The 27,896-nt window shown below is 45.2% G+C and overlaps 1 protein-coding gene across 1 annotated transcript in view; it reads right to left on the bottom strand.

The window, feature by feature from the left end:
- The window catches only part of LOC134969339 (capping protein, Arp2/3 and myosin-I linker protein 3-like), a 1,162,896-nt gene that overhangs the window by 1,056,613 nt on the left and 78,387 nt on the right, over positions 1–27,896 (bottom strand). The window lies entirely within an intron of this gene.

Below are 27,896 nucleotides of genomic sequence, written 5' to 3'. Positions count from 1 at the left end.
TATTATTTTATTCTATTAGAAGTACAGTGCATTCATGTGATTATTAGGAATATTCCTAACAGAATTGCATACAATAAAGGAAGGGCCTCTTCATATAAATATGTAATATGGACCTGCTTCAGAAGTGAATGCAAAAGGCACAGCAGCTGCATCTTTGAATGCAGCGGCTGTGCATAAATATGCTAACAGGAGGCATCTTGTGTTAAAAGATACTCACTCTCTGCATCTCAGATCACCATCATGACCAATGGTCACAGCATTGGCGATCTGAGTAACATAGTAACATAGTAATTGAGGTTGAAAAGAGGCAAAATGCCCATCGTGTTCAACCTGTATTCTGTATTAAATTGAATAGATGTTACTGTACCTGCTGAAGAAAGTTTTTATGACTAGTTAACAACTTTAAATCCTGTTACACCCGGATTAACAACGTCAATAATTTAAATGTTGTAACCTTGGATATCCTTTTCAATCAGAAATTCATCTGATCCTTTTTTAAATGCATTTACAGAGTCCACCATTACCACCTTCCCTGGCAAGGAATTCCAAATACTGATTGCCCTAACGGTAAAGAACCCTTTCCTCCGTTGTGTACGGAATTTTTTTTCCTCCAGCCTCAACATGTGCCCATGTGTCCTAAACAGAGTTCTTTTAATAAATAATTCCTCTGATAACTCTTTGTAGAGCCCCTTTACATATTTGAAGACAACAATGTCTCCTCTTAGAATCCTCTTTACCAGTGTATACATTTTCAACCTAGTAAGCCTTTCCTCGTAATCCAGTCCCTCTAGCCCTTTAATCAATTTAGTAGCTCACCTTTGAACCCTTTCCAGTTCCCCGATATCTTTTTTATACAGTGGTGCCCCAAACTGAATACAATATTCCAGGTGCGGACGTACCAATGATTTGTACAGCGGCAGAATTACATCCTCGTCCCTTGTCTCAATTCCCCGTTTTATGCACGCTAGCACCTTACTTGCCTTCTTTACTGCGCTTTGACATTGTATATGGTTAGTAAGCTTATTATCAATGAGTACCCCCAAATCTTTTTCCAATACTGTTACCCCTAGACTTTCCCCATTTAATATGTAGGATGCAAGTTTGTTTTTAGTCCCGAAATGCATAACCTTGCATTTTTCTACATTGAATCTCATTCCCCATTTAGACGGCCAGATTTCAAGTTCAGATAAGTCATTCTGCAGAGACTCCACATCTATTTCTGAATTAATTACCCTACACAGTTTAGGATCATCTGCAAAGATTGAAACTGTGCTTTCCAGACCTATTACTAGGTCATTGATAAATATGTTGAACAGTAGTGGCCCGAGTATGGACCCCTGTGGTATTCCGCTGATTACTGGTATCCAGCATGAAGACTTCCTGTTGACCACTACTCACTGTACCCTGTTGTCCAGCCATTTATTTATCCATGTACAAACAGTTTTTCCTAGGCCAAGCTCCTTTAATTTGATGATTAGTCTCCTGTGAGGCACTGTATCGAAGGCTTTTGCAAAATCTAAGTAGACCACATCCACTGCTTTTCCTTGGTCAAGATTGTCGCTCACTTCCTCGCAGAAGTTAACTACCGTATATACTCGAGTATAAGCCGACTTTTTCAGCACTTTTTTTTGTGCTGAAAAAGCCCCCTCAGCTTATACTCGAGCCAGTGGGAAGGAGGGACACAGAGGGCACAGCGCGCACCTCTCCTGTGTTCCTCCTGCGTCTCCGGCGGCAGCGGCGGGTCTATTAAATGAAGTACCCATTCGTGAGCTCTAATTGGCTCACGAACCGGCACTTCATTTAACAGACCGGCCGCCGGAGACGCAGGAGAGACACAGGAGAGGCGCGCGCTGTGCCCTCCGTGTCCCTTCTTCACAAGACAGCGGGGGAGCGGGGAGGGTAATTTGTACCTGCCACTGGGGGAGCATATTTGGCACTTGAGGGGGGGCATATGTGGCTCTGGGGGGGGCATATCTGGCAGTATGAGGGCATATCTGGCAATGTGGGGGAATATCTGGGAATATCTAGCAGTATGAGGGCATATCTGGCACTGTGGGAGAATATCTGGCAGTATGAGGGCATATCTGGCACTGTGGTGGTATAGCTGGCAGTGTGAGCGCATATCTGGCACTGTGGGGGAATATCTAGCAGTATGAGGGCATATCTGGCACTGTGGGGGCATATCTGGCACTGTGGGGGCATATCTGACAGTATGAGGGCTTTGTACGGCTAGAGCTGCATTTCCCACCCTAGGCTTATACTCGAGTCAATACGTTTTCCCAGGTTTTTGAGGTAAAATTAGGTGCCTCGGCTTATATTCGGGTCGACTTATACTCGAGTATATACGGTAACTTAGTTTGACATGATCTGACCCTTACAAACCCATGCTGGTTCTTGCTAATAATCTTAGTAGTCTGCAGATACTCCTGTATGCTATCCCTTAGAATTCCTTCCAATATTTTCCCCACTATAGATGTCAAACTAGCCGGTCTGTAGTTTCCCGGATAACTTTTGGATCCCTTTTTAAATAATGGCACTACTTCCGCTATACGCCAATCCTTCGGTACCATGCCAGTTCTAATTGAACTATTGAAAATCAAGTATAAGGGTCTTACTAGTTGTGACCTAAGCTCCATAAGAACCCTCGGATGAAGTCCGTCCGGGCCAGGTGATTTGTCAATCATTATATTGCATAGTCTCTCACTGACAACTTCTTCACTTAAACAAGTATCTAACCACAAATCCTTACTGTCACTATCGCTATGCAGTACTCCCACCATCAGTTCTTCTCTGGTGAACACTGATGAAAAAAATGTATTCAGTATTTCCGCTTTTAATTCGTCAACATTTATTAATACTCCAAATTCATCTTTTATTGGACCTATGTTCTCTTTTTTTAATCTTTTGCTGTTTATGTATTGAAAAAAAAATTAGGATTGGATTTACTCTCTATAGCAATTTGCTTTTCATTTTCAATTTTAGCTGCTCTTATTGCTTTTTTGCATCTTTTATTGTAACCCTAAGGTTACTCAGAATGGTCACCACATCTCTGTTGATGAGTTCAGTAAATCTGTGTCAGAATACTAAGCGTAACATTGAGGCTATTGACACCTCATCCCTATCCTTCCTGTTTGACTCATTACTCTCTTCTCTTCTCTCTCTCACATGCCCTGAAAAAGCCACTATATACAATGTATCTCTACTTCTATACAATGCATCTCTTACTTCTGCCCTTGAATCTGTTGCTCTGCCAACCACTATTCACCCTCGAAGATCAACACCTCAACCCTGGCACACCAAATGCACCAGATATCTTCAAAAATGCTCCAATACTGCTGAGCGACAGTGGAGGAAATCACGCTCTAAAGCAGACTCCATTTCAAATTTATGCCCTCATCCTTCAGTACTGCTCTTTCCCTCGCAAAACAATCATACTTCAAAATCCTCATCTCTACCCAGTCTTCCAACCTCCAGCGCCTCTTTGCCACTGTTAACTCCCTCCTCTGCCCACCACCACCTCCTCTCCCTTCCTCATTGTCTGCACTTGACTTTGCCAATTATTTCACTTTCAAGATTGACTCCATATGTCAGGACATCACATCCAACCAGACCAGCAACCAGCCACCACCCATCCCTTGCCACCCCTCCCCTTCGCTCTTACCAACTCTGACATCTTTCTCCCATGTATCTGGCGAGGAAGTCATGGCCCTCATCCATTCCTCCCCCCCACAACCTCCCCGCTTGACCCTATCCCCTCCCACCTCCTCTGCTACCTCTCTCCTGCCTGTTCCCATCTAGCCCACCTTCTCAATCTCTCCCTGTCATCAGGCACTGTCCCCTCTGCCTTCAAGCATGCTCTTGTCTCCCCTATTCTTAAAAAAACCTACCCTTGATCCAAACACTCTCTCCAACTATTGACCCATCTCTCTCCTCCCTTTTGCCTCCAAACTTCTTGAGCGTATTGTCTGCCTCACTGTCTTTCTTTCCTCTCACTTGCTGCTTGACCCATTCCAGTCTGGTTTCCGTTCTCTCCACTCCACTGAAACTGCCCTCGCAAAAGTCTGCAATGACCTCCATGCAGCCAAATCTAAGGGCCACTACTCTCTGCTTATTCTTTTTGACCTCTCTGCTGCTTTTGACACTGTGGACCACCCTCTCCTTCTGCAAATACATCACTCTCTTGGTCTGCGTGATACTGCCCTCTTCTGGCTGTCCTCCTACCTCTCTGATCGTCCATTCTCTGTTTCCTCTCATGATGCTAACTCCCCCCACTTCCATTAACTGTTGGCATCCCCCAAGGCTCTGTTCTTGGTCCTCTCCTTTTCTCTCTCTATACGTCCTCTTTAAGTGAACTAGGTTCTTTTAACTTCCAATACCACCTCTATGCTGATGACACTCAAATCTACCTCTCCTCCCCTGATCTCGCCCCCGCTCTCCTCACTCGAACCTCCAACTGTCTTTCTGCTATCTCTTCCTGGATGTCCCAGCGCTATCTTAAACTCACCATGTCTAAGACAGAGCTGATCATCTTCCCACCCTCCCGCACAACCTCACCTCCCACAATCTCATCATCCATTGATGGCATGACTATCTCCTCTAGCCCCCAAGTACGCTGTCTTAGTGTAATCCTTGACTCCTCCCTCTCCTTCAAACCACACATTCAGCACCTCTCACAAACCTGTCATTTTCATCTCAAAAACATTTCCAGAATCTGACCTTTTCTCACCCAGGATGCCAAAAATATCATTATTCACTCACTGATTATTTCCAGACTGGACTACTGTAATCTCCTCCTAACTGGCCTCCCTGACAATTACCTCTCTCCACTCCAATCTATCCTCAATGCTGCTGCCCGGCTCATCTTCCTCACCAAACGCACTACGTCCACCTCCCCTCTCCTACAAGCCCTTCACTGGCTTCCCTTCTCTTTCAGAATCCAATTCAAACGTCTCACACTCACTTACAAAGCACTCACCCACTCCTCTCCCATTTACATCTTTTATTATTTATTATTATTTTTATTATCCTTTATTTATATGGCGCCACAAGGGTTCCGCAGCGCCCGATTACAGAGTACAAATGCACATAAAAAATAGGAAAACAGTGACTTACAGTTGAATACAATATAGGACAAGTACAGGGCAGCTAAGCATAACTACACCAGTAAACATAGAGATAAGTTCCAGGTGGTCAAAAAACTGTGGGATCTGGGCGGTTGAGGATTATTAAAGTAAGAAAAGTATAAGCACATGAGGGAAGAGGGCCCTACTCGTGAGAGCTTACATTCTAAGCTTACATCTCTGACCTTATCTCCCTTTACTCTCCCACCCGTCCTCTTCGCTCTGCTAATGCATGCCGACTCTCCTGCCTACTGATTACCTCCTCCCACTCCTACCTCCAAGATTTCTCACATGCTGCTCCCTTTCTCTGGAATTCTTTACCTCTCCCCCTCAGACTCTCACCTCTCTACAAAACTTCAAACGGGACTTAAGACCCACTTCTTTACCAAACCCAGTCAAATCTCTATGTACCCCATCTGTGTCACTCCTGTCTGTCTTCCCCTCCCCTTAGAATGTAAGCTCTCATGAGTAGGGCCCTCTTCCCTCATGTGCTTATCCTTTTCTTACTTTAATAATCCTCAACTGCCCAAATTCCACACTTTTTTGGCCACCTTGGAACTTATCTCTATGTCGTTTACTGGTGTAGTTATGCTTAGTTACCCTGTACTCGTCCTATACTGTCTTCAACTGTAAGTCACTGTTTTCCTGTTTTGATTATGTGCATATGTACTCTGTAATTGGGCACTGCATAACCCTTGTAGTGCCATACAAATAAAGGATAATAATAATAATAATAATAATACTACGCAGTCACTGGCCTTGATGCTCCCAGATAATGGAGATGACGCACCTCCATTTTGTGAAATGAAGAAAATCTCCTCCCCCAAGATTGACAATGAGGGTGCGGCTTCCAGGTCACTCATATGTATTGTAGCATTATTCACTGAAACTTCATTTTGCAAATCTGGATTTTAAATTTTTAATATATATTGTTTCCGTTCACATTTATGTATTTTGGGACAATATTATAGAATGCTGTGCACTATTTATATTGAAATTATATATTGCGCATTTGATGTGCTAGAATTTGAAAACGTATATTGGAGCTATTATCCATTTACATTAAGATTGGTGCTGGAGATGATTTACATAATTGTGTTTTGTCTAGTAACTGTAACGGGATGGTATCGTGATCCCGGAGTTTAGGATGGTGACAGAATACTGACAGCAGCATACTGACGCTCAGCATCCTGACACCTATTTGGTGAGTAACCCTAACCTCCCTAATGCCCCCCCCCCCCCCCCCCCAGGATTCCGGGAGGGATTGCCGGTGGTCTGTTCTCTGTCCTTTCCATTGTGGTTGTGCTTGCTCTCTCACCCCCCCCCCCCCCTCAAAAGCAGAGCCAATTCATCTCCTCTCACGACACAACTGCAGCTGCAACTCATGCTGTAGCCGCGACTTTGAAGTTGCCAGCGCAGTGAGGGGCGGGCATGATCTTCACACATATCCAGACTGGCGGCCTCTCACTGCGCTGCTGCGGCTGAGGTATTTGCTTAGTGGGAAGCACCCTGATGGAACCAGCCCAACCTACCATGGAGAGCCAGGCTCAAATAGAAACCCTGAACGGAGCTGCAGCCATGATGGCCGAAAAACAGCTTCCGACCTCAGCTGCTGAGCCTGCACACCAGTGCCAGCAGACTTAGGTAAGCAGGAGGGGGGCTGGCCAGCTTTGCTGCTGAGAGGCAGCCCCTGTGATCGGCTCATTACCCTGGCTGCAGCCCACACATGAGAGTTCTCTGCAACTCCACACTCACACACTGACACACACACACACAGCCCCCTGTATACAGTCCCACACACACAGCCCCCAGCACCCTGCCCCTCACACACTGCACCCTGACCCTCACACACTGCCCCCTGTACCCAGCACTTTACACACTGCCCCCTGCACTTCACATGCTGCACCGTGTACCTAGCACCTCACAAGCTGCCCCCTGTACCCAGCACCTCACACGCTGCCCCCTGTACCCAGCACCTCACACGCTGCCGTCTGTACCCAGCACCTTACACACTGCACTTGAACCCAGCACCACACACACTGCCCCATGTACCCAGCACCATACACATTGCCCCCTGTACCCAGCACCACTCACACTGCCCCCTGTACCCAGCACCACACACTGCCCCCTGTACCCAGCACCACACACACTGCCCCCTGTACCCAGCACCACACACACTGCCCCCTGTACCCATCACCACACACACTACCACCTGCCCCCTGCACCACACACACACTGGCCCCTGTACCCAGCACCACACACATTGCCACCTGCACCCAGCACCTCACAAACTGCCCCCTGCACCCAGTACCTCACACACTGCCGCCTGCCCCCGGCACCACACACACTGCCCCCTGCACCCAGCACCTCACACACTGCCGCCTGTACCCAGCACCACACACTGCCGCCTGCCCCACACACACTGCCCCCTGCACCCAGCAACTCACACACTGCCGCTTGCCCCCGCACCCCACACACACTGCACCCTGCACCCAGCAACTCACACACTGCCTCCTGTACCCAGCACCATTCACACTGCCGCCTGCACCCAGCACCTCATACACTGCCCCCAGCACCTCACACACTGCCTCCTGTACCCAGCACCATTGACACTGCCACCTGCACCCAGCACCTCACACACTGCCCCCTGCACCCAGCAACTCACACACTGCCGCCTGCCCCCTGCACCACACACACACTGCCCCCTGCACCCAGCAACTCACACACTGCCTCCTGTACCCAGCACCTCACACTGCCGCCTGCACCCAGCACCTCACACACTGCCCCCAGCACCTCACACACTGCCTCCTGTACCCAGCACAATTCACACTGCCGCCTGCACCCAGCACCTCACACACTGCCCTAGCACCTCACACACTGCCCCCTGCACCCAGCAACTCACACACTGCCCCCTGCACCCAGCACCTCACACACTGCCGCCTGCACCCAGCACCTCACACACTGCCCCCAGCACCTCACACACTGCCCCCTGCACCCAGCAACTCACACACTGCCGCCTGCCCCCTGCACCACACACACACACACTGCCCCCTGCACCCAGAAACTCACACACAGCCTCCTGTACCCAGCACCTCACACTGCCGCCTGCACCCAGCACCTCATACACTGCCCCCAGCACCTCACACACTGCCTCCTGTACCCAGCACCATTCACACTGCTGCTTGCACCCAGCACCTCACATACTGCCCCCAGCACCTCACACACTGCCTCCTGTACCCAGCACCATTCACACTGCTGCCTGTACCCAGCACCACACACACTGTAACCAGCACCTCACATGCTGTCCCTGTACCCAGAACCACTCACACTGCCCCCTGTACCCAGCACCTCACACACTGCCCCCTCTACCCAGCACCACACACACTGCCCCGTATACCCAGCAGTAAACTGTATCCAGCAGCACACACACTGACACACACAGCCCCCTATACCCACCACCACACACACTACCCCCTGAACCCAGCACCACACACTGCCCCCTGTACCCTGCACCAAACACACTACCCCCTGTACCCAGCACCACACACACTACTCCCTGTACCCAGCACCACACACACTGCCCTCTGTACCGTGCACCACACTCACTGCCCCCTGTACCCAGCAACACACACAGCCTCCTTTACCCAGCACCTCACACACTTCCCGGTGGTGCCTAACCCTAATCCCCCCTCCCTGCAGCCTAAACCTAACCCTTCTTACCCAGCAACTCATACACCGACACACACCAGTCTGCACCCAGCACCACACACACTGACACACAGGCCCCTGTACCCAGCACCACACACACTACCCCCTGTGCCCAGCACCACACACACTGCCCCCTGTACCCTGCACCACACACACTGCCCCCTGTACCCAGCAACACACACACAGCTTCCTGTACCCAGCACCTCACACACTTCCCGGTGGTGCCTAATCCTAATACCCACTCCCCGCAGCCTAAACCTAACCCTTCCTTCCCCCGCAGCCTAACCCTAAAACTCACATGGGGTGCCTATCCTCTACCCTGCCTTCCCACAGCCTAACCCTGACTTTACATCCCCCCATCACAACCTAAATCTAACCTTTACCCCCCTCACCGCAGCTTAAACTTAACCTTTGCCCCCCATTCAGTTTACCACTGAGAACTCCCGGCTTAGCTCTATCTGGATTCCAGCATTCGGGATCCCAGCGCCAGCTTTTCAATCCATGTTGGGGTCGGCATTCCGAGCAGTGTCATGATTCTGTCATCTGTATTTTGACTGCCAGGATCCCGTACACTGGGATACTGACCGGATACCACTGTAACAACTGAGGGCCTAATTCAGATGTGTAAGCCTCAGCGAAGCAAACATATGAAATTCAAATGCAGCAGGAGGCATCTGTAGGCAATAGATGCCTCTTGCATGCATCTGCAAGATCCGAGTGCAGTGTCCAAGTACACAGCACTGGATCACTATCGCAGCCATCGGGTAGCAGGCCTCGGTCAGTCAGTGTAAGCCTAAACCTACTCAGACTGGCTGTCAGATCCAGCACTATGGAACATAAGCCACTTAACGGCTAATGACGGCATGTGTCCTCCGTCATACTCTGTTGTACAATGAAACATGTATAAATATGGCATAAAGAACATTTTGGTGGCAAAGAATGAGCATCCAGGATCAGGGTAAATTATCAAGCCATAATGTGTAAGGTTTTCAGGAACTTGTGTATTCAGGAGAGATCTTTGGCCTGCACTGGGGGTGGTGATTGAGTGTTGAAAGCTGGGCGGTCGTATGTAGTTTCTTTACATAAAGTGGCATGGGAATAAGTATCAGCTGGTTAGCAGATTATCAGATTAGACTATTATACAGGAAGGCCAAACAGGAACTGGCAGTAGCTCACGTAACCATGCTGGGATCGGTTATAGCAGGGGTGGGGAACCTTTTTTCTACCGAGGGCCATTTGGATATTTATAAAATCCTTCGGGGGCCATACAAAAATTCTCAACTTAAAAAATGACCCTGCCCCCCAGTAGGTCTGTCCCTTAGAGGTACTGGGTGTGGCCAGTTAAAATGGGACGTGATACACATATGCCCCCAATAGTGCGGTGCCAAATCCACAATTGCCCCCACAGTGCCAGGTATACAAATGCCCCCACAGTGCCAGGTATACAAATGCCCCCACAGTGCCAGGTATACAGATGCCCCCACAGTGCCAGTTATACAGATGCCCCTCACAGTGCCAGTTATACAGATGCCCCCGCAGTGCCAGGTATACAGATGTCCCCACAGTGCCAGTTATACAGATGCCCCACAGTGCTAGGTATACAAATGCCCCCACAGTGCCAGGTATACAAATGCCCCTCACAGTGCCAGTTATACAGATGCCCCCACAGTGCCAGGTATACAAATGCCCCTCACAGTGCCAGTTATACAGATGCCCCCACAGTGCCAGTTATACAGATGCCCCTCACAGTGCCAGTTATACAGATGCCCCCACAGTGCCAGGTATACAGATGTCCCCACAGTGCCAGTTATACAAATGCCCCCACAGTGCCAGGTATACAAATGCCCCTCACAGTGCCAGGTATACAAATGCCCCTCACAGTGCCAGGTATACAGATGCCCCCACAGTGCCAGGTATACAAATGCCCCTCAGTGCCAGGTATACAGATGTCCCCACAGTGCCAGGTATACAGATGCCCTCCCCCCTCTCCTCTCCCCTCCGTGCTGCTTACCTTGGGACACGGAGGAGAGTGCGGCTGTCGGGTCAGGGCAGGGAGGAGAGCGCGGCTATGTCAGGCTGCGGCGGCGTGTAGTACTTCAAACCAGCCGCCGGTTCGAGAGCCAATCAGAGCTCGCGGACCGGCAGCCGCGGCTCCTGATTGGCTGCTGGTCCGCGAGCTCTGATTGGCTCACGGACCGGCGGCTGGTTTGAAGTACTACACGCCGCCGCTCCCACCTGACAGCCGCGCTCTCCTCCCTGTTTTCTGACAGCTGAGACACGCTGCCGCCGGACTGAGCGGCAGCGTGTCTCACTGACACAAGCTGGTGGGCCGGACCAGACGGCTTCGCGGGCTGTATACGGCCCGTGGGCCGGAGGTTCCCCACCCCTGGGTTATAGCTTCTGAGATGCCGGATTGGGACTCGCTGTAGTTTTTGAGATGCCAGACTGAGATCCGCTATAGCTTCTAGGATGCAAGGTTAGGACTAACTGCAGTTTCTGAGATACCAGGCGGGAACGACTGAAGCTTCTGTAAAGCCGGGCTAGAAGCAGATATGCTTCACAATGCTGGACTGGACTGGAACCGGATATGCTTCACACTGCTGGAACTGGTTATGTTTATCAATGCTGGACTGGGCTGGAATCGGTCTTGCTTCTCAATGCTGGACTGGACTGGAACCAATTATGTTTTTCAATACTGGACCAGGCTGGAACCAGTTATGCTTCTCAATGCTGGACCCGGCTGAAATCGGCTACGCTTCACAGGACCAGGCTGGAACCGATTATGCTTCATGATACTGAATCGGGCGGTAATCGGTTATGCTTCTCAATTCTGGACTGGTCTGGAATCGGTTACGCTTCTCAATGATGGACTGGGCTGGAATCGGTTATGCTTCTCAATGCTGGACTGGGCTGGAACTGGATATGCTTCTCAATGCTGGACCTGGTGGAACTGTTTATGCTTCTCAATGCTGGACTGTGTTGGAACCAGTTATATTTCTCAATGCTGGACCAGACTGAAACCAGATATGCTTCTCAATGCTGGACCAGGCTGGAACCAGTTATGCTTCTCAATGCTGGACCGGGCTAAACAGCTGTGCTTCACAGGACAGGGCTGGAACCGGTTATGCTTCACAATACAGAATACTGAATCGGGCTGGAAACAGTTATGCTTCACAGGACTGGCCTAGGACCGGTTATGCTTCACAGGACCAGGCTGGAACTAGTTATGCTTCACAATACTGAAATAGTGTCACTGATGTGTTTGCTTGTGAACTTGGGCTAGGCAGAGGTGCTGTGTTAGTTCTTTCTCATGCAGTGAATAAACTAGACAGAGAAGCAGACAGTACAGTACTATATCTAGTACTAGTAGTGAGAGCTCGAATGCGGAGCAGTACAATCTACACAGGATTGGTGGGATGTTGAGCAGTACCAGCTACACAAGATTGCTGGAATTCATAGCAGAACCAGCTACACAGACTTAGATGCTGGAATGCGGAACAGTACCAGCTACACAGCATTGCTGGGATGTGGAGCAGTACCAGCTAATCAGGATTGCTGGGATGCGATGCAGAACCAGCTACACAGACTTAGATGCTGGAATGCGGAGCAGTACCAGCTACACAGAATTGCTGGGATATGGCGCAGTACCAGCTAAACAGGATTGCTGGGATGCGGTGCAGATCCAGCTACACAGACTTAAATGCTGGAATGTGAAGCAGAACCAGCTAAAGATGACATCTGAGTGCTAAAGATGACAACTGAATTAGCGTCAACAAGCAGAATGCAAACCAGAGAGATTCTCAGCAGAGGTCTCAGCAGGTCTACAGACAACAAAACACTCACAGTTTATGAGTGTCCTTGATGCTTTCTTTAAACCCCTGGCTGCCTGTGGATTGACTGGGAGTGTCATGTGATCACAGACTGGTTTCAGTAGTATTTGACCGATCACATGATCCAAACTATCATGGCTGTGTCCATCTCTGTTTCTAGAGTAAACTCTGGCTTGTAGCTTACTGTGAAAATTCCAGACTACATTCACATTAACTCTGCAGTTCACGTCTAGCACTTCAAGCTGGACTGCGAACTCTGCTATAATCAGATATGGGTGGAGGTGTGGCCTGTAGCCATGGCAACAGCTAGTTTAACAGCCAAGAAGATAGTGCAGGAATTAGTCTGCCGGTATGGACTCCCCCAGGTTATCTCCTCTGACCAAGGTATGCATTTTACAGGAAGGGTATTCAAACAAATGTGTGAAATGATGGGCATTAAGCAAAATCTCCATGTGCCCTACCACCCCAAGTAAAGTGCAAAAATTGAGAGATTAAATCAGAGTGTAAAGAATAAGTTGTAAAAGTGTACCAAGCAGACTGGACTCTTGTGGCCTGAGGCCTTGCCACTTTTGCATTCTATCCGAACAATGCCCACTGGACCATTACGACTTTCCCCATATGAAATCCTATTTGGAAAGATACCCAACCTTATGATGCTCCCAGCCCCAGACCTTTCTACAGTCCAAGATGTGACTGTTAAATATCTGATTAATATGAGTAGACAGATCAAGACAATTCATGATGCTGTTATTTCCCAACAGCCGAGCAGTCCTGCAGCCTGCCATGATTTAATGCCTGGTGACTTTGTGATGATAAAAAACTTTTCACGTTGCAGTTCTTTGTCCGAACAGTGGGAGGGACCATTTCAGGTACTGTTGACAACCCCAACGGCTGTGAAAGTCGGCGAAAGGTCCACCTGGATACACGTATCGCATTGCAAAAAGGTCCGCTCTGACCCGCCCTGAGGTGAACCAGAGGACATCCTGCAGACTACCTCACCTGTGTTGCTCACAGGACTGTGACCACCAGAAAGAATATAATAAAGCCCCTGGTGAGTTGCCACCGAAGTCGGAAAAAAGCAAAGCTTCTCTACCCACAAAGAAAATGATGATACTTTGGATCCTGTTCTCTGTCTTAACGCCTGTCATGCTGGAGACTCACATCATGGACTATGGACATGAGATAAAAGGAAAGAATGCTATACTTGCCATCCATAAGCCCATTGCCAGAGCTAACAATGTAATTTGACTGGGTATATTGGGATGAGAATTCTCTGTAACCAATCTTAGTGCCAAAATTAGTCCTCAAAGGAGAATAAATTCACCCCCCTTAGTGATAGTAGCCAGCCAGAGTAGGACAGCCTGCCATTTGCGTGGTTCATAATGATTTAGCTCAAGGAACATCAGACGATGGTGGAAAAAAGTCCTGACATATAGTCAACAGACAAAAGATGGGGGACGCTGAGTGTCACCGAGGAGTCCTGGTACTGAATGGGAAGTATGGGGAAAGATCTACATTTAGAGACATTTATGGTAATGTAAATAACTCCATGTTTATAATTTGGGAAAGAAGTGTGGACAGTCATGGCTCGAACCCCTTATCTTAAGATAGGTAACAACACTCTTTCCTCTCAGCACTACTCACCAATGTAGGAGTGACAGGTGTCGCACTCCTTAGAGGTTTTTATTGGTTCTGTGGTAAAAATGCTTACTCGTGGTTATCACTAGGGGGATTGGGTAAAAGTGTCCTTTTTGAGGTAGCCCCCATGTTAAGAGTCACTAGAAAATAGCACGGAGTCCCACGTAATATCGATTATAGGGAAGTGTTCTACAGGGTCAGGCGAGGTATAGTATATAAAAATAGATGGCAACAGTTCTTCTATTTGCTTTTCCCCCAGATAGGGGTAGGGATTCTGTCAGAAAGATTGGAAGCGTATATTAACTATATGGACAAGATAGTAAATGAAACCAGTCATGCATACGAGAAATGAATGAAGAATTAGCTCAAGTGCGTAAAGTAGCTTTGCAAAACAGGATTGCCTTAGACCAGGTGTTGGCCTCAGAGGGAGGGACATGTGCCTTGATAGGACAGGAGTGTTGTACTTACATTGCAGATAATTCAGATATAGTGGAAGGACACATTAGGGAAGTGGAAAAGATGCAGAAAGGAATAAGGAAGATAGGAGAGAAGGATGGGATCCTTTCAGATTCCTAGGAAGAGGTATATCAGCTCTGATAGCCGGATTCTTACAGTATGTTATGATTGGTGGATTGATAATATTGCTTTTTTACCTGTGCTTGAAGCATGTACTGATTTTTGTTAGTAAGGGGCGTCAGAGTAGTTCAAAGTCTGCAGCTGGTCCACTTTCCTCTGCTCTTCAGCCCCCTGTCTATGTTCCAATGTCCAGAGAGGTAATGCCCATCAGTCAAAATTTTCTGCCACTTGAGCCTGAAACACCTCCCGTTAGCACCATTCAGGCCTTTCGAGTAAATGGAATAAGTAACCCAATGGCCTTATATGAGAAAGTGGGCAGTAATGTGTGACAAAGGAATTTGTCAGAGGCAGGAATTGTCAGAGAAATCTGGACCCCACATGATGGAGCTGAATGCTTATAAGGTTAAACTTTGTGTATCGATGTAATCTGGTTGCAGGAAACATGAATTCTGAACAGTATAAAAAGCGTTCTTCTCTCTCCCTGCAGCTGTTTCTGTTAATGCACTTTCTAAAAGGGCCTCTTTGCAGACATTGGGAGGCCAGGAGTGGCGGATAGTGTTCTCATCCTGACTTATGGCTCCTACATGACCGCCCGGAGGTCTTTCCATGCTTATAATTAAGAATATGTGTAGTATCTGGATGTCAATAATAAAGATGGATTGTGTTCTCTGTCACGTATCCACTTCTGATGTAATGTGTATTGTATACTATATAAACTGTAAGCTCCTGTAACCAATTTGTCTCTCTGAGCCTGCGTGCTCTTAGACACCCACCTGAGCCAAGGTGTGAATAAACCATATATGCTTTTCATCTGATCCTGGCATACCTCATTTTTATTGCTATCACAGTAGCGATAGTGGAAATCATTCCCCTAATGGAGTCCAGCCATGCTGGCTCTGCCCTGCTAGCTTGGGAAGGGACACTACATTGAGTACACACTAGTGAACCCCCTGGGGAATAGGAACACTGTGCTTTACATGAAACACACTCTTTGCCTGACATACTGTAATAGTGACAGCACACACGCACACACACACACACACACACACACACACACACAGAAAAAGGTTAAATGCACAATTAACCCACAAAGAGCCCTTCCACGGAGACACAGAGGGAGTATGGAACCAGCACATGGCGCCCTTAATGCTAATGCCAAGCTTAGCTGGGTCGCAGACTAAGTACCTAGTTTAGGGATTTAGTACACTAATAACCACTCCCTACCCTCTATGACCCCGCTGAGTTAATCTGGAATCTCTCCGGAGGAGCTGCGCATCCCTATCAATCAGCGTCTGTCTCAACTGCAGAGGGAAAAAGGTGCTGGTGAGCTACTGGATCCGCTCATAGTGAAGCCCTGCCCCTTCAATGGCGCGCATTCTTCCCGCTCTTTTTTATAATGGCTGTATGTGTCTAAGTACATAATATGGAAACAGACTCCTTTTATGGCTTTGTTGCAAGTCTGGGTACTGTGTCCGCTGTTCAGCATCTGTGTCCTTACACAGTGGGAGACGCAATCAGCCCTGTTTAGAAGCCGTGCCTCTCCGTACCCCCATGCCGCCATAATGGCCAGTGACCCGTTAACTGGGATGCCGGCTTAGTACTCACCACTCTTCTTTCTTCTGGCTCTGTTAGGGGTGTATGCTCACCGTGGTGGGTCTTGCGAATAGTTCACTCAGGAGCTAGTGTCCTGTCAGCTGGGAATGGGACCATTAACCCTGAGAGAGGTTGGGCCGTCCCCCACCATCCCCCTATGTCCCACGCATCAGGCAGGCTGGTGCCATCCAGTCCTGCCTGATAACAACAAACACCGAAAATAAATGCAGAAAACTCTACAGGAGCTTCCAGAGACATGACCAGCTACTCCGTGCACATTTTCTAAACTGAGTCTTGTACAAGGGGCATAGAGGGAGAAGCCAGCGCACACTTAAAATTTCTTAAAGTACCCATGGCTCCTAGTGTACCTGTCTATATCCCATGGTACTAAATGGATTCCCAGTATCCCCTAGGATGTAAGATAAAGTGGCCCTGACGCGTTTCATTCCAACTGGAGCTTCCTCATAGAACCAAGCAGAATACTTGTGGCTGTAAGCAGGAGCATCAGAGAGCTTATTCCACCTGCAAAGAACCACCAACCACTGATTTCAGACACCATGCAAGGACCTGGCACCTATATTCACATGGTTTCTTAATTCCATGCCCACAGTGAGACACCCAGAAAGTCCGTGTAAGTCAAGCCCTTACTGTGAAGGGGAATATTCCAACTATTGTAACACTGCAGCCACTGAACTGCCTGTCTTTGCTGCCAGAAAACTGACCACTGGGAAAAATCACCACCCACCACCCAGTAAATAGGGAGGGTGGGGAAGAATTAGGATAAAAGATGGCTCCAGCCTAACAGAACAGTACATACATTTAATTGGACTTAAAGTCAGTCACTAAGTCAGTTTTTGTTAAAACATATCCCCAAACAATTGATGCATCAATATCCATGCCGATTCATGAGTTTAATCCTCTTCAGGATTAAGTGCAGCTGCCTGTTATATACAGTATTTGATAATTCTGATGTTTCATTATGTGCTATATAATACCTTTCTTAATTTAATGTTTAGCTATACAGGTTGAGTATCCCATATCCAAAATGCTTGGGACCAGAAGTATTTTGGATATTGGATTTTTCCAAATTTTGGAATAATTGCACACCATAATGAGATATCAAGGTGATGGGACCCAAGTCTAAGCACAGAGTGTATCTATGTGTCATATACACCTTATACACACATTCTGAAGGTAATTTCAGCCAATATTTTTAATAACTTTGTGCATTAAACAAAGTGTGTGTGCATTCACACAATTCATATATGATTCATATACAACTTATACACACAGCCTGAAGGTCATTTAATACAATATTTTTAATAACTTTGTGTATTAAACAAAGTTTGTGTACATTGAGCCATCAGAAAACAAAGGTTTCACTGTCTCATTCGAAAAATTCTGTATTTCAGAATATTCAGTATTTCGGAAACTGGATATTGGATAATCAACCTGTACACTGTTTTATGTATACATTTTTGAAAAATGGTGAATAATCTGATTTATTATAAATGACTGGCTAAAAAAGATTTGTGCAGTATCAGATGTGCGCAGTAAAATGGAAGAAAGCTGCCCAGACACACTGTTCAATGGGGGGAAAAAACACCAATTCCCAATGATACAAGAAAGTAAAGGGTGACGAACTGAGTGTCACTGGCGCTTAATCAATAGGATGTCTATAGGACCCTAACACAAGTTATTGTGTGGCAAACTCCTCACCTCACCAGGAGTGGGACTTGACCCCTAGATAGTGGGTGAAACAATATGATGGCAATGCATAAAAAATGTCAATAAATGTAAAATCACAAATACATATTTATTTATAAAACATAAAATACATGATGGATGCAAGTGCAAGGTGAACTGATGAATTCCAAAAGTGACTTGTGCTTGATTGTAACAGAAAAGAAGCTCTCACCCTCTCCCTGTATTGCGGTGGGCTAGCTTATAAATAAGCTGGTGTGGTCCTGAGCTGAAATAGCCAAGCACCACCGCAATCAGATTTTCAGCATGAATTCACCTCCAGTCCACCTGTATTTGTCCTCAGTCCAAAGCAACGCGTTTCGGTTCCAAGGAACCTTTCTCAAGAATTGGATGAGGTTTCATATCCTAAGCCATCTTTTATACCTGGTTTAATGAGCTAATCAATTGAATAATCAACAATGTTGTCACTTCCGGTCTCCGAAAACAGAAGTGACCTGGATGCATTCCAATCTATTTTTCCACCAAATCCGTCCCATAAGATTTACATGCTCTCCCGATTTATTAGCTAGAGACTCACCCCTTGTCTGACCACTTCAGAATCACACATAATAAATGTGAAGGACACCTAAAAAGATTCCTGGGATTACAACAGGTTAAACCAAATTGGAAGAACAAAAATCTGGAGAAGCGACTTGCACAATGTGAAATGAAGTGGATCTTCAATTTAAACACCTTGAAGCCAAAAGGGCATAACGCAGACTTCGAATTAAAATGGTTTTTAGATTAATTTATTTCCCATGTGTCAATATACGTGTCCCTCTTTATGCTGCTACCCATTCATTATTGATAATCTCCCGTCTTTATTAGCGGTTTAGACATTTTTCAATTCATCATATTCTGTATTAATTATCATGTTTTTACATATATAATAATATGATTTTAATTATTTCCCTTTTATCTTTTTCATGTTACCTATTCCACACATGTTTGAATATTGATCCCATGGAGTCAGTATGGGACCCCACTCTGGTAATAGGGATAGACTAGCTGGGAATACCAAGTACCACGAAGAGAGGTAATGAGTGGGTGTTCCCGGCTGCTCCCAACCAATTGCATGAAAGCACTTTATCCCTGAAGTAAGATGGCTGAAGAGGAAACAGCTTTTGCAATTAATCTCTATAATCCCACGAGAAACGCTGGGAGTGTCTGTACCTCACACTCGTCACTTCCGGAGGGGGATTTGGAACGCAGAAACTCATACTACAGGAAGTTAAGAGACATAGCACACGTGACTTCCGGCTAGCGATAGCGGAAGTCACAGCGTTCTCCGGAGATGGATTTAACAAATACTTCTAAATAAGAGTAAGAGAGGAAACCACCTAATAAATCGGGAGAGCATGTAAATCTTATGGGACGGATTTGGTGGAAAAATAGATTGGAATGCATCCAGGTCACTTCCGTTTTCGGAGACCGGAAGTGACAACATTGTTGATTATTCAATTGATTAGCTCATTAAACCAGGTATAAAAGATGGCTTAGGATATGAAACCTCATCCAATTCTTGAGAAAGGTTCCTTGGAACCGAAACACGTTGCTTTGGACTGAGGACAAATACAGGTGGACTGGAGGTGAATTCATGCTGAAAATCTGATTGCGGTGGTGCTTGGCTATTTCAGCCCAGGACCACACCAGCTTATTTATAAGCTAGCCCACCGCAATACAGGGAGAGGGTGAGAGCTTATTTTCTGTTACAATCAAGCACAAGTCACTTTTGGAATTCATCAGTTCACCTTGCACTTGCATCCATCATGTATTTTATGTTTTATAAATAAATATGTATTTGTGATTTTACATTTATTGACATTTTTTATGCATTGCCATCATATTGTTTCACCCACTATCTAGGGGTCAAGTCCCACTCCTGGTGAGGTGAGGAGTTTGCCACACAATAACTTGTGTTAGGGTCCTATAGACATCCTATTGATTAAGCGCCAGTGACACTCAGTTCGTCACCCTTTACTTTCTTGTATCATTGGGAATTGGTGTTTTTTCCCCCCATTGAACAGTGTGTCTGGGCAGCTTTCTTCCATTTTACTTGCGCACATCTGATACTGCACAAATCTTTTTTAGCCTGTACATTGTCTTTTAAACACCTGTACGTATCAGTCTGCAGCAGGGATGTTTAATTTTAGGGAAACAAGGAGGAATATTTACAAAGGATTTTTTGATGAACCTACTATTGACTCTAATGTAGACGATGAAAACCTCACCACGATTTTGAATAAATTATAGAAATTGATGGTCAAGGAGAATAGGATTTGGTGGGAAGTGACTACGCTAGAGCATTACCTAGCGCACCACCTAATCCCTAAAGGTCTTAAAATCATCAAAAAATCTTCTTTCACCAATGACAATGAGGTGTTCATCACAGAATGGGAGAAAATCCTCACCCACTGTAGTCTTTCCTTGATGGAATTAATAATAAAAGAGAGGAAAAACAACCTCAGAGAGGTGAATAAAGACATTGAATCTTTAAAAATTCCAGTAGATCCATTTCTGGATGTAAAAGAGGTAAAAGAGAAGGAAAAGGTTATTATACAGAAATTGGAAAAAGAAACTAAGGAATTAAAAATAAGAAAGAGAAGGAAACTCCTGCGAGATTCGGAAGAATCTAAAGAAGTGTCCGAACCCCAATCCCCAGCACAAAAAATACAAAAAACACAAAAAATTAGGGGTTCCAACAAGGGGGCAGGAGGTAAATTTACTCCTATATGGCGTAAAAGACCTATGAAATCCAAGTCGGGACAAATAGGGAGGGAGAGACACACTAATGAGGAAAAAGTAGACATACAGAGAGGGACTAGAAATAGACCCAAATCCCTGAATAGAGACCATATAGAGAGACCGATTCGAAGTAGGGTAGAAGAGTATATGAAGACCCCAAGGAGAAGATATGGTGATGCTCCTTCATCCTCGTCTTGGGAAAATGAATGGACCGATCCTAGGAGGTTCATAACCAATCCAAGGAGAGGGTATGGTTCGCGTACTGACCCAGAACATATGCAAAGGGATAGGAATGTGGGGAATGTGAGATCTGGCTATGTATCCACTCCACAATCCAGTCGTTCTTTTTTAGAGAGGGGACATTGGATCCCGAGAAGGGAGTGATCCCATCAAAAAATACACGCACAAAAAGAGGGAAAAGAGGTGGAAGGAAAAAACCTAGACCCAAACCCATCAGAACCACCAAGGAGGGGCTTCATCCAAATGATATGGCTAATAGTAGTGAATCAAGCTGTGACAACGTGCAAAGTAAAATCTTCAACCTGAGCACTCATGTGTTAACTCCAGAGGAACAGAGTGTGCTACTAAAGGGGTTGAAGTTTGCACTGTCAAGCGATCCTAACCCTTTTGAATTATTTGTGGATCTCCAGAAGTACATTCGCAAAATTTCCTTAAAAAAGTTCTTCATGGGAAAAGAAACTGCCCAGGATGAGAATCTCGTAGAACAACCTAAATTTAGGAAGAAGTCGCACTTCTATCCTAAACATGTCAAGGGAGGCAGTATTGACTGCTTCAACTCTATCGTGTCCAAAGAACTAAGGAAAATTCCACGGACCAAAAAGAAAAATTTATCCAGAAAAGAATTCCTTGCAGTACAAAATCTACAGAAAAACAAAGATATTGTAGTGAAACCCGCGGACAAGGGGGGGGGGGGGGGGGGAGTAGTGATTATGAATCAAGAAAACTACGTCAAGGAGATAGAGAGACAATTGGGCGATAAATACACATATAAGAAACTCAAATCAGACCCCATCCACAATATCATTAAGAAAGTGGAGGATTTAACACAAAAGGGTGTAGATTATGGAGCCATCACTGAGGATGAAAAAAATTTCATTCGCATAGATGAGCCATCCACGCCAACCATTTATGTGTTGTCCAAAGTCCATAAAGACACCTCCAACCCTCCTGGGCGCCCAATCATCACGGGCACTAATAGTGTTACATCCAATCTGTCTGCGGTGGTGGATTCCTTTTTGCAGCCATTAGTCGCTAATACTTTGGCATTTCTGAAAGACACAGGAGATGTCCTCAGAAAGCTGGATCGTGTGGATTGGGGCACAGACTGCACTCTAATGAGTGCAGACGTCAGCTCATTATACACGATCATCGATTGGGACAAAGGAAAAAGAGCAGTGGAATTTTTCCTTGAGAAGATTTCATACAATAACACCACCAAGGAATTCATTTTGGATTCTATCGACCTGATTCTGCGAAATAATTATTTTATTTTCAGGGGACATACTACCTGCAGATCAGGGGGACCGCCATGGGCACCAGGTTCACCCCCAGTTATGCCAACCTCTACATGGCTTACTGGGAAGCTTCCACGGTGGACCCTTTGATGGACCTGGGGGCGGGCCTGGTATGCTGGTGGCGGTTCATTGATGACATTTTTATGATCTGGAAAGGTAGTGATGGATCCCTCGAGGAATTAATTCCAGACCATGCTCAATCAGAACCAGTTCAATATTGCCCTCACGTGTACTCAAAGTAAGGAAGAATTGTCCTTCCTGGACCTGAGTATATATATAGAGAACAACCAGATCTGTACGAAAACTCATCGCAAGCCAACGGATTCAAATGCCTACTTGAACATAAATAGTGAACATCATTTCAGATGGCTAGAGAATATCCCTGTTGGGCAGTACAAAAGACTAAAAAGAAATTGCACGAATGAGGCCATCTTAGAGCAACAGATGGATGAAATAACCAGCAGGTTTCGTGAGAAAGGATATGATGATACACTCCTGGAAAAAGCAAAAGAGAACGTCCATAAAATAGAAAGAAAGGACCATCTAATAGAAAAAGAAAAAAGCACAACAGGGAGATAATCCATATCAATGGGCCTTTATCACCAGATATGGTGGTTACCACAAGAAGATTGAAAACATCTTCAGGGAAAATTGGCGTATACTAAAAGATGACCCGGTCCTTGGAGAATATCTACCCACTAAACCGGTGTTCATTTATAAGAAAGCCAAATCTCTCAAGGACCATTTGGTCCAGAGTAGTCTAACAGAAAATGTGGGGGTTAGAAGTTGCAATAAGGGCTTTCATCGGTGAAGGGCATGTCTCATGTGCCGCACCACAAGCAAAAAGGATATACCGTGCAAAATCACCGAATTTGAAGTGAATGGCTCTAAATATAGAATCAACGACTTCATTACCTGCCATTTTTGGAACATTGTGTATTTATTAGAATGCCAATGTGGATTGATCTATATAGGGAAGACGTCGCGCCCTTTGAAAACAAGTGCTGCAGAGCACATATATAATATACGAAAGGGGCTAGAGACTCACCCCTTATCTGACCACTTCAGAATCACACATAATAAATGTGAAGGACACCTAAAAAGATTCCTGGGATTACAACAAGTTAAACCAAATTGGAAGAACAAAAATCTGGAGAAGCGACTTGCACAATGTGAAATGAAGTGGATCTTCAATTTAAACACCTTGAAGCCAAAAGGGCATAACGCAGACTTCGAATTAAAATGGTTTTTAGATTAATTTATTTCCCATGTGTCAATATACGTGTCCCTCTTTATGCTGCTACCCATTCATTATTGATAATCTCCCGTCTTTATTAGCGGTTTAGACATTTTTCAATTCATCATATTCTGTATTAATTATCATGTTTTTACATATATAATAATATGATCTTAATTATTTCCCTTTTATCTTTTTCATGTTACCTATTCCACACATGTTTGAATATTGATCCCATGGAGTCAGTATGGGACCCCACTCTGGTAATAGGGATGGACTAGCTGGGAATACCAAGTACCACGAAGAGAGGTAATGAGTGGGTGTTCCCGGCTGCTCCCAACCAATTGCATGAAAGCACTTTATCCCTGAAGTAAGATGGCTGAAGAGGAAACAGCTTTTGCAATGAATCTATATAATCTCGCGAGAAACGCTGGGAGTGTCTGTACCTCACACTCGTCACTTCCGGAGGGGGATTCGGAACGCAGATACTCATACTACAGGAAGTTAAGAGACATAGCACACGTGACTTCCGGCTAGCGATAGCGGAAGTCACAGCGTTCTCCGGAGATGGATTTAACAAATACTTCTAAATAAGAGTAAGAGAGGAAACCACCTAATAAGTCAGGAGAGCATGTAAATCTTATGGGACGGATTTGGTGGAAAAATAGATTGGAATGCATCCAGGTCACTTCCGTTTTCGGAGACCGGAAGTGACAACATTGTTGATTATTCAATTGATTAGCTCATTAAACCAGGTATAAAAGATGGCTTAGGATATGAAACCTCATCCAATTCTTGAGAAAGGTTCCTTGGAACCGAAACGCGTTGCTTTGGACTGAGGACAAATACAGGTGGACTGGAGGTGAATTCATGCTGAAAATCTGATTGCGGTGGTGCTTGGCTATTTCAGCCCAGGACCACACCAGCTTATTTATAAGCTAGCCCACCGCAATACAGGGAGAGGGTGAGAGCTTATTTTCTGTTACAATCAAGCACAAGTCACTTTTGGAATTCATCAGTTCACCTTGCACTTGCATCCATCATGTATTTTATGTTTTATAAATAAATATGTATTTGTGATTTTACATTTATTGCCATTTTTTATGCATTGCCATCATATTGTTTCACCCACTATCGAGGGGTCAAGTCCCACTCCTGGTGAGGTGAGGAGTTTGCCACACAATAACTTGTGTTAGGGTCCTATAGACATCCTATTGATTAAGCGCCAGTGACACTCAGTTCGTCACCCTTTACTTTCTTATTATAAATGACTGAAAATACAATTGCTAGCATTTTAATTAGAATAGTGTCTGACTTAATTATTACAATACATGCACTTAATTGTTTTTTTTTTAATTAATTGATCCATATTATTATGGTCTATACCATATATTTTGATGGTTCCACTGCAGTCATATACTGTAAGTCTTAAAATATTTGATTGTGAATGCCCCTGGTTCATGTATTAGCCATAATATTGTATATTGAGACCAGGGGGTATATTTACTAATATTCGTGTTTGAGTCGGTTTGTGTAGAGTTTAAACTCATTTTCTATCGGGTGCATTTTCATGCAACTTTTTGAATCCTGATACGGTCATTTACTAAGCTGCCGAGTTTTCAACATTTGTATTATCCGATGTCGCGAGGTTAAGTGGGGTCACTCTTGTGGTTGGCCCCACTTAACCTTGCGGTATACCGCAGACTGCAAATTTCCCACCATTGGATATAATGTGGCGCCGCTATGCTACATTGTATCCACTATACTCCGCCTGACTGACAGTGCAGGAGCGCACAGCCATTCAGGAGAGGGCATGACGTGGCGCTCCCTGATTGGCTGAAGGGACCCTCTTTGACAGGAGTCACAGGGGGGGGGGGGGTCCCGCCAGGTGGGGGAAAAGGTTCTACGTGTAAACATGGGACCCCTTTCAGTTCGTGGATCGGGTTTTTATTTTTTTTATTTTTACAAGTACGTGGATTATAACTTTTAAGAAGAGGACCGATCTACCCCGGATTCTTTGTAAATATTATTTTATTTACAGGTACCCCAGCATTCTACTGGACAAGAGGACCGAGGGCTTCGTGTCAACATAGGTAAGTATGTATGTATGTATGTAAGTGTGCATGTATGTTTATTAAACTTTTACTTTCACGGTGTCTGTGTATTGTTTTTATTTGGGTATTTTTTGTAGTAGAACTACAGGTACCAGCGGGCCCGTTTCCCCCCGCATGCTGGTAATTGTGGTTCTCCAAGTACCAGCTTGCGGGGGAGGCTTGCTGGGACTTGTAGTTCTGCTACAAAAAACAATATTTTTTTTACACAAAAGGCTATCAGCCTCCCATCCATTGCACCAAGATGGGGGGACAGCCTCGGGTGTCACCCCTGGTCCTTGGGTGGCAGGAGGGGGGACCCCTTGATTTAAGGGGTCCCCAATCCTCCAGGGTATCCCGGCCAGGGGTGACTAGTTGGGGATTTAATGCCAGGGCCGCAGGGACCAATATAAAAGTATCCCCCGGCTGTGGCATTATCTCTCTGACTAGTGGAGCCCGGTGCTGGTGGAATAAATACAGGGGACCCCTACGTTTTTTGTCCCCTGTATTTTTGGCACCAGGACCAGGTGCAGAGCCCGGTGCTGGTTGTTTAAATATGGGGGAACCCCTGTCAGTTTTTTTCCTGTATTTTTTGTCGAAGTCAAAAATATTACATAGAAAGAACATACAGACTACACACATTATGAGTCGCTATGCTTGCAAATACCTGCAGCGAGCACAGCAATATATGGTAACACACGCATTTACTCAGACATGCCACAGAGATGGATTCGACACTTATTTCATACAGTACATAATTATAATAATATTAAGCGCCAGACATCATAATGATTTAACATTATATAATAGAGTAATGTCATGTATGTGTATTATTGGAACGAACCAAGTTAGGCCTGTCATATTTGGTATTAAAGCAAGCAGATTAATGTGTAGATTCATTTGATACTTGTTATTAAGTTGTAGGACATTGCAACAAATAGTTATGATTAAATGTATGAAAGCTAAAATCACTCTTATAAGGACAATGGTGGACAGGAAACTCAGGCCAGCCCCTTTTGATGTCTTCAAGGCTGAACCTGTTTAGCATACGAACAGACTAGTGATTTATCATGAATGAGAAAGTTCCCTCCCCCAAAACTAGATAACACATTACAGAGACACACAGTTGGCAGTTGCTGTTTTGTCCCAGACGATGATGGAGGTGCTTCTAGTCCGGTTCCTGTATTTATTTGCTGAGAGAGAGATATATATTAAGAGGAAGATGCATTGAGGGAATGGTATGGTATGCTGGCCTGTAACTGTATGTATTAACTGCTTACTGTATGTACCATGTAACTATATGTATACAGTACATTGTGATATATTGAATACATAACCTTTTAATTACAAATATATACATCAATGAGCTTTGGAACTCAGATAATGTGTGGGTGTATTGTTTTCTCTTATGGGATGCAGTGTTTTGCGATGTATAGCGCACATTCATGGCACATGGTAATAAGATGTGCAGGCGTTTACAATATATATTAGAGCAGGCATTTTAAATATTTGTTAAAAAGCAATTTGGTATTTACAGATGAGGGCTCGTCCGCGATATCAAGGTCCTAATGATGCACTGTACATGACAAACTCGGCTGTGATCGACCGGCTCCGATGGTTGCATCGCGACGCTGATGAATTACATCCATGTGTATTGTTGTGTTATCAGTAAGCCAATGATATGAAATTTCAAAAGAAAATGTGTTTCTCATAATATTTAAGATGCTAAAATTTATTTTTATTGTTGCAAAACAAAGTTCAAATAAGTTATATTGTGTTTGATTCAGATTGGATTGTTTATCTGTTAAGTAGATTTAAAAGTACATTTAAAAGTTGCTGCATAGCCTTGATATAGTTTTTTTTTTAAACTCAGGCCTAAAATAACTTCTGGTGCTTGTACAATGTGTGATTTCTTTGTGACAAAGGAAGCCACATGGTCTGTCCTCCATTTTGGACTAACCACATGGCTGGTCCACCATCTTGTGTAAACCTCATGGATGTGGAAGGGGGAGGAGCAGTGGCCATTTTAGGAAGGTCATTTTCTAAATAGCTGATTTTCAGTCTGCTCAGAACAATCAGTT

Source organism: Pseudophryne corroboree, chromosome 11, assembly GCF_028390025.1.
Source record: "Pseudophryne corroboree isolate aPseCor3 chromosome 11, aPseCor3.hap2, whole genome shotgun sequence".
In the NCBI taxonomy this organism is placed as follows: Eukaryota; Metazoa; Chordata; class Amphibia; order Anura; family Myobatrachidae; genus Pseudophryne; species Pseudophryne corroboree.
This window is presented reverse-complemented; position numbering and strand designations above follow the sequence as displayed.